Below are 8,815 nucleotides of genomic sequence, written 5' to 3'. Positions count from 1 at the left end.
AGTCAAAACGGAGAAAGAAATGAAAAAGCCGATAAAAATGCAAAGAAAACAAAAAACCCCAAAACCGTGAACTGACAAAGAAAAACGAAAAAAAAAAGGACCAGAAAGACTTCCGGACCGAACCATTCAGCAACCAAGCCATCGAGCGAGGCGAATGAAGCAGCCCGAAAACGTACTCTTGTGTTTCCGCCTTCTGGTCTACAACACTGCCGAGCTATCGATTCGCGTCTTCTCCCTCCGCCGCCGTGCCATGAAATGTAGCCGCTTTCCTCTCCACCCTCCCAATCTCGCATTGGATGGATTTAGGTCGCGCCACCCTGCCCGGAATGTAGGGTTAGTTCGGGGTCAGCAACGGAGGCGGCGGCCACCGCGAGAGGAGGAGGAGCACGGCTTCACGCATCGGCGCATCTCCGTCGCTCCCCGCGCCGGAGACGAGTGCACAAGTGGCGGGATGGGACGCCGTCCTGCCGTGCTACGGGTAAGAGTAAGGCCAACATTTTCATCCGATTATCATCACTTAAATGGAGAGATCTAGAGAGGATTGTCGGTGGCTTAACCCCGACAACCGAACCGGATCAGATTGTTTGGAAGATGCGCATTTAGGAGTTATGCCAGTTTTTTGTCCCGGCTGTTACATGTTTTTTTTTTTGTGTGTGGCTTTTATCCCACAAGAATAAACTCCTTACCCGTGATACCCTGACCAAAAGACAACACATGCATGAGGAATCTTGCTTGTTGTGTTGTGAGAAAGGGACCTGCCAACCATTATCTATTCTCTTGCTGTCATGTGGTACAAGTGGTGTGGAAAGAAACTGTCATTGTGCTTCAATGCTCTGAATTTGTTAATTTTGAATCTATGGCTAGAGTTTGGCTCAGCAATACCAATAATGCTGCTTTGAATGCGATTACTGCTGGTATGTTGTCGACTACCTGGAAATTGGGTAATGACATGTATTTTTTGCTTGATTACTGTGGTATGGTTTACAGGTGATGTGTCGGCGACCGTCGGGGTTACTCAAACGCAGGAGACCGCCGTGTCCCAAACTGAATTTGCAGATCCTGGAAAAAGTGCCTGCTCCCTTATGGAAGCAAAGATGGTGGAAGCTTCCCAGCTCAGTTGGCAACGAAGAAACGAAGGACCGCACTTCTGCTGGGGCCGATGACCACCGTGGCAAGACGCGGCGCTGTTATGCTCAGACTCATCTCTGCCTTTGGCTGTTGGGTTTGTTATTTCTGCCTATGTCCTGTTAAGCTGATGGACGATGGATGTTGCTTCAGCTGGTTTTTATTTTGATGGATGTAAGAGTGGACTTGCATGAATGTTGTTTCGTTTCTAAGAAAGCGAACAGGGCGAAAGGCCTTTCGATCTACAAAATGTGGCATTGGGTGATTTCGTTTGCATAGTATATTGATCTGGTGGCCACTCGGTGTATATTAATATGGCCGGCTGCCACGGGAGTTGGTTACAGAAAATTTGATTCTCAACATATCACAGAATATTTTCGCACAGAAGATTACAAAACTTGTACACACCAAACATTTGGCACGTTGTTAGCTTGGTGCTACTACTCACCAGCTAGCAGCAGCCTAGAGAGGTCAACACTCAACACTGCCATCATCGCTTCAGAGGGAAAAGGGGTGCGGTTATGGGGAATTTATTTTTGGATATCTGGCCTTTTTTCTTCGAGGAAATTTTCGAATATGGGTGCGACCTTTTGTAGCCAAACAAAGCAGTTCTTCTAGTTTCTTCTCCTCTGGCTCAACAAGGTACAGTTGAGTACAGTTTCTCATTCAGCTTTGGGTTTCCTTGATTTTCATGAGGTACTGTGATCTTTGTGTTCCGAGCAAGCGTTCAAATTTCCATGTGTCGCTCTAGATAGTTTCATGGCATTCAGACTTTCTGATGTTTGCTCCAGTACCGGTATTTTTGTAGTATCTGTTCTTTGTCTGCTCCTTCATGAAGAAGGACATCCGTTCATTGTCCTAACTACAGTTTCTTGTTCATAATTGGTGCAGGGCTGCAACAGGAGCTTATCCACCTCGAAGTGCAATTCAGCAATAGAGATTGCATGCCCAGATGGGTTCCTTCACAAGTAAATCCTCTCCTCAACTTCCTCATGTTACATAGCTAGCTACTACTTCCGTTTAAAATTACTTGAAGTTGTTTGTCTTAAGTCAAACTTATATAAGTTTGACCAAGTTTATCGAACAATTTGCTAATATCTCCAACATCAAGTACATATAGTATGAAATTGTACTTTATGATGAATTTTACGAAACTAATTTGGTATTGTAGATGTTGATATATTTTTCTAAAAACTTAGGACAAACCTAGAACTTTCAATAATTTAGAATGTAGGGAGTACACCACTTCCTCTACCTATGCTAAAGCTGGTTTTTTCAGATGGTGGGGCAGCTGATTCTGCAAGTCCTGTGACCCCCTTCACTAAAGCTGGGTTCTTCAGCAAGATCTCATTTTGGTGGTTGAATCCTCTACTGAAGGTGGGCTACAAGAAACCCCTTGAGGACAAAGACATACCACTTCTAGGCGCCACAGATCGAGCACACAACCAGTACATGATGTTCATGGAGAAGCTGAATGGCAAGAAGCAGTCGCCGTCACATGACCCACCATCATTCTTATGGACTATTGTTTCTTCTCACAAGTGTGCCATCTTGGTCTCCGGTTTCTTTGCTTTGCTCAAGGTTCTCACCTTGTCTACAGGCCCAATAATTCTCAAGGCATTCATCAATGTCTCTCTTGGGAAAGGGACCTTTAAACACGAAGGCTATGTGCTTGCTGCGTTACTGTTCGTCTGCAAATGTTGTGAATCATTGTCACAGAGACAGTGGTATTTCCGCACTCGGAGATTAGGGCTGCAGGTGAGGTCACTCCTGTCAGCAGCTATTTATAAGAAACAACAGAAGCTATCGAATGCAGCAAAAATGAAGCACTCTTCTGGAGAAATTATGAACTATGTGACCGTCGACGCGTATCGGATTGGGGAATTCCCATACTGGTTCCATCAATCATGGACAACTAGTGTTCAGCTCTGCATTGCTCTGGCAATTCTATACAATGCGGTTGGTGCTGCAATGATTTCATCTTTAGTTGTCATTATTATCACTGTACTGTGCAGCGTTCCATTGGCCAGACTGCAACACAAATTTCAGAGTAAACTTATGGAAGCATAAGATGTGAGATTGAAGGCCATGTCTGAGTCATTAGTTCATATGAAGATCTTGAAACTTTATGCATGGGAAGCTCACTTCAAGAAGGTCATCGAGGGATTGAGGGAGGTTGAGTACAAGTGGTTGTCTGCATTCCAGCTTAGGAGGACCTACAACGGTTGCCTGTTCTGGTCGTCTCCTGTTTTGGTGTCAGCGGCGACCTTTGTAACATGCTATCTTTTGAAAACCCCTCTTGATGCTAGCAATGTTTTCACCTTTGTGGTTACTCTACGTCTTGTGCAAGACCCTGTTATATTGATGCCGGATGTTATTGCTGTTGTGATACAAGCTAAGGTTGCTTTCACTCGGATATCGAAGTTCCTTGATGCACCTGAGCTAAACGGACAAGTTAGGAAGAAATACTATAGTGGCATTGATTATCCTATAGCGATGAAATCGTGTAGCTTCTCGTGGGAAGAGAATACATCAAAACCAACTCTAAAGAATATAAATCTGGTAGCCAAAGCTGGAGAAAAAATAGCAATATGTGGAGAGGTAGGTTCAGGTAAGTCGACGCTTTTGGCTGCTGTACTCGGAGAGGTCCCCAGAACTGAAGGCATGGTATGTTTTATTAGTAAGTTCATCATCTAGTGAAATATCTGTCATATTCAGAATTGACACATTGTGCCCCTATGATTTATATTTATCTGTAAGTAGCTTGATTTATTTGTTGATGTCATTTAACATAATGATGTTTTTGTCAGTTAATATCAGACGGAGTGGTCATTCAGTCAGCACCTTATCAAGATCTATTGGCAGATTGTGACGAATTTAAAGACCTTGTAAATGCCCATAAAAATACTATTGGTGTTTCAGATCTTAATAGCAGTATATCCCCTCAAGGATCTAAGGAAGTATCAATAAAGGAGACAGATGGTATTCATACAGAGTCTGTGAAGCCATTGCTGGCGGATCAACTGATAAAGAAAGAGGAAAGAGGAACAGGGGATGCAGGTGTTAAGTCTTATATGGTTTACTTGCGCCAGAACAAAGGATTCCTGTATTTATCTTTTTGTATCATTTCTCAAATGATTTTCATTGCTGGACAAATATCACAAAATGCATGGATGGCTGCTAATGTCCAAAATCCTCATGTTACTACACTGAAGTTAATTTCTGTGTACATCATTATCGGAGTTTGCTCGATGCTTTTCTTGCTATCAAGATCTTTATCAGTCGTTGTTCTTGGGATTCAGACATCAAGATCCTTATTTTCCCAGTTACTCAATTCATTGTTCCGTGCACCAATGTCCTTTTTTGATTCTACTCCTCTAGGACGGGTTCTTAGCCGGGTAAAAATTCTTAAACCAATGGCAAATACAACTATATACTGTTCTGTTTTACACCAAAAGATTCTTCTCAGGATAGATTAACTCGTTCCCTTTTTCTTCTACTGCAGGTCTCTTCTGATTTGAGTATCGTTGACCTCGATGTTCCATTTGCCTTCCTGTTTAGCCTTGGTGCCAGCTTAAATGCATATAGCAATCTAGTGGTATTGGCTGTTGTTACATGGCAAGTTCTGTTTGTATCCATTCCCATGATAGTTTTAGCAATTAGGTTGCAGGTAATTGGTATGAAGTTATTCTAAGCCTCATATATATGATTATTTGAATTCATGCACCAAGTGATGTTTTGACCAAGAGTGAATGAGCATGCAGTTTTGCATTCAAAGTTCTCATTTTCTGAGACTTGTTATATTTGGTCATGCAGAGGTACTATCTAGCCTCGGCCAAGGAATTGATGCGGATCAATGGTACTACCAAATCTGTTCTAGCGAATCACTTAGGTGAATCAATTTCAGGGGCTATAACAATAAGGGCCTTTGAGGAACAAGATCGATTCTTTGCTACCAATTTGGATCTTGTTGACAAGAATGCAAGTCCATATTTCTATAATTTTGCTGCAACTGAATGGTTGATTCTACGTCTAGAGATAATGAGTGCTGCAGTTCTTTCTTTTTCTGCTTTTGTCATGGCCCTTCTTCCACGAGGAACTTTTAGCCCTGGTAAGTAATTATATGAATACCACTATGCTTCAAATACAACTAATTTGTGATAAATGTTAGATTCATGCCATGTAAATGTTGCTACCTTCCCATTGCCTTCCGAGTGAGTTCTGATAAGTTTTTGTTATGAGAAAATTTACTTGATAATCCCTCCACCAGCAGATACTCCCTCCGTCCTCAAATAAGTGAACATATAGAAATATCAAGACAGATTATGGAGTGGAGTAGAAAATGCATTGGGAAGGTGCAAGCCACTATCTCCCACCTCTTTAATTCCCCCACTCCAGTTAGCTAAGTGCATGTAGAAAATGAGGAGACCATGTGTTAAATGTTATTGGGCTTGCTTCCCGTGTGATGAGAGAGAAGCATTTTTTTATAATTTAAAGTGCATTGGGACGATAGAAGTACACTCTTCCATGGACAAATTTCGAATGCTAAACGTCCACTTATTTGGGGATGTAGGGAGTAGATGATGTTTTAGACATGATATGGGTCTCCAACAAACTTACCGAAGCCATCACTGCCCGTACAACAACAACATCGGCGTTGCCGAGACTACACGATCCAGAACTAGCCGGATCGAGTCACCCGCATAGTCCAACGTACCACCACACCACTCGTTGCAAAGTCGAACCAATATAGGTTGTAGGTGCGCACACACATTGGCCCAGATGCAACAAACATAAAGCCACACCACCCAGGTGATCTCCACTCCAACCTTGTGGACGAAGCCGCCGACCACCACTTGTGAAAGGTGCACGCTGTACTGCACATTCGTGATAGCCACCTGAGTTGCCGCCTCAACGCCTCACAGCTTGACGGTGAGGTCAACCCAAGCCCCTCCCCCTTCCCGACATCCTAGAGCAGGTAGGCTAACTACCATCGCCCCATACCACATAGCTGACTACCAGTGCCACTTGAAGAGAGCTTCCCACCACCTTGGCAGCGGGACCCGCTGCCACTATAGTGGAGGCCAGTGGTAACGAGCGGGGTAGAGGGGAGAGACAGAGGCGGTGCCACTAAGTTTCCTCCGGCATTGTGTGGGGAGCGACATGAGGGGAACGATCTACTTCCTCCGATCCAAAAGAAGTGTCATGGCTTTGAACTAAAGCTGAACTAAAGCCATGCCACTTTTTTTGGATTGGAGTGAGTAGTTCTTTCTAAAAATCCGAATCAATCTTGATAGTTAGAACTCAAGACTCTTCTTCCTCTTCACTTGTTTATTCCTCTTAAACATGCTCGCCCTTCCATGCAAGAGGGTGTGGACAACCCGTAAGTCATAGGAGTCTTCTTTCCATCCTCAGTGATGTCGTCATGGGTAAGGAAATAAGCAAGAACATCATCGGACATCAAGGTTGCATAATCACTCTTTTGTTGAATGTGGAACACCATAGATAGGAAGTGAGGTGCTAGTACTCCAATGAACTTGTTCACGATGAATCCATCATTGATCTTCTCACACCCAAGCCTTGTAACTTGACCACAAGACCGGTGAGTCATGAATAGAGTGGTTGAGGTGTTTTGTGGGGGTTCATCACAAACAAGTTCATCTCATGCTTGGCCATTTGATACTTTAACCTTGGAATGTTTGTGGTGCCTCCATTCATGACAACCAAATGACCCCATGACCTTTTGAGGATTTGATAAGGATGACTTGGGCATAGATATCTCTCGAAAGGCCCTTTCAAATCAAATGGATAGCGATGGCATTGAGTTCTTGGTCAATCATTTCACGCGGAGTCAAGTTACCGGCATCCACCAAATTGAATCCATGCCCCCACAATCTCCCAAAGTGCCACCAAAGAGCTACGATTATGAGACTCCATAGGAAACTTCCAATGAGAGTAGCGTCTTCCGTCAAAGAAGGGTGGTGAGCCGGCATAGTGATATTTAGGAGTGGGAGGCTGTAGAGGTGAGGGATAGGCCATGATGCTTGGTCGAAGCTAGGAGGCATAGCACCAGTGTTATCCAACGGTTATGTCTCCGCAAGTTGTGATGTGGTGGGAACACTATTCTCTAGTGCGAGAACTTTAGGCATCCTTTTGTTAATGAATACCTCTGTAGAAGCATCCGATTGGGATTGAGGCTCCACTGTCAACTTGGCGAGATATGCGGCGGTGTACAATTTCTCGGCATCACTGGAAGAGGTACCCTCTGTGCCTTCTAAGGCAATGAAGCCCTTAAAAGAGTCCTTATTCAGATATCAATTGAAAGGATTGAGATGGACCTAAGGGGGTAAATAGGTCTTCTAATTTTTTTAGCTCTTTTTATTTACAAATTAGGCTTTGAAGAATGTAAATGACGGGGCAATCCACAAACTCGGGTCCTCATTAGTGACTCCTGCTGCCTAGGAGTCTCCAACCTCCAAGAGGTAACAAGATCAAAGGGGAATGCTCAAAACCTCCTCAAATCGCGCAAGTTATCAGTCGAATAGCGAATCTTGGCTAAGGTTAGCTCCTCTGAAAAATCTCTCACAAACCTCTCAAGGAATCAAAGGACTAGGGCTGGGAGAGCGTGGGGAGTGTTCTTGGCTAGAGCTGATATGCTTGGAATGGATGGTCAACCCTTTTCTGAAGCGGTGGTTGGGTAGGAAAAAACTACACTATTTTCAGGCTGAAAAAAGTATTGTCAGACAATCTGACCAGCTCTAACAACCCTTGTGAGCATCAGAAAACAAGGGAGCAGCAGAGAACAGGCTCAGGTTCAGACAATCAAGCCTGGGACTCACCCTAGGGCCGAGAACTGTCGGGAAAGTACCGAGCAGTGTGGCCTCTATCAGGGCAAAGCCAAGAGCAGCCGACTAAGTACTAGATAGTCCGGTACATGTCCAACTAAAACTGAGAGCTACCGGACAATACGAGTGTGTGTCTGGCCTAGGAATCAACCCAATACCATGTGCATAGTAACAGACCCAAACCCGGACTATCTGGCCAGAATTGGCCCAAATGGTCTAGCCAGCTAAAAACTGCCTTTCACCTAGGATGGTTTTAGGTGTAGAGTGACTTTAGCATGTGCTTCACATCCCTTGATTCCCTCTTAATAGTGCGGGATCCTTGTACCCTTTAACTTGGGGGGGGGGGGCATCGATCCTTGACAACCTTCGCACAAGGGACTAAAATACACTTATTGGCCTCATTAGTTCCTTTAATTTTTGTTATCCATACAAAAGGATATGTTGGGGCCTAGATGCACTTTCACATGCAACACATCAGTGTCTTGGATAACAAAAGGTAGTACTTCAACATTCTTGATTTTTCTTCGTTGTTTATGTGCATATTTTGGTCCTCGCACTATTAAACTGATACTTTGGCCATTAAACTTTGATACCATGTAGTTTGGCTCCTCCTCACAATGTAATTTTTTGTTCCTCGAGTGAGTTTTAAGAATACTAAATTCATTTTGACTGGGGTAGCACCTACACGTAGGTTGTACTGACCCACATTTTTTTATTTTAAATAATCTTAAGGAAATTCCACATAAAACTATTTTCATGATCTATAGGCACATGGCAAGGTCGACAAATGCACACGCGAGCAAACACGTCTTGTTGCCCTCTGCTTCCTATAACTGCCAACTCAT

The 8,815-nt window shown here is 43.7% G+C and overlaps 1 protein-coding gene and 1 pseudogene across 1 annotated transcript in view; both read left to right on the top strand.

Annotated features, from left to right (window-relative positions):
- The window catches only part of LOC123161404 (ABC transporter C family member 10), a 58,615-nt gene that overhangs the window by 41,662 nt on the left and 8,138 nt on the right, over window positions 1-8,815 (top strand). The window lies entirely within an intron of this gene.
- Window positions 182-4,112, top strand: LOC123161405 (ABC transporter C family member 10-like; annotated as a pseudogene).

This window comes from Triticum aestivum, chromosome 7B, assembly GCF_018294505.1.
Source record: "Triticum aestivum cultivar Chinese Spring chromosome 7B, IWGSC CS RefSeq v2.1, whole genome shotgun sequence".
Classification (NCBI taxonomy): domain Eukaryota; kingdom Viridiplantae; phylum Streptophyta; class Magnoliopsida; order Poales; family Poaceae; genus Triticum; species Triticum aestivum.
The sequence above is the reverse complement of the archived record's forward strand: the minus strand, read 5'-3'. Positions and strand labels throughout refer to the sequence as shown.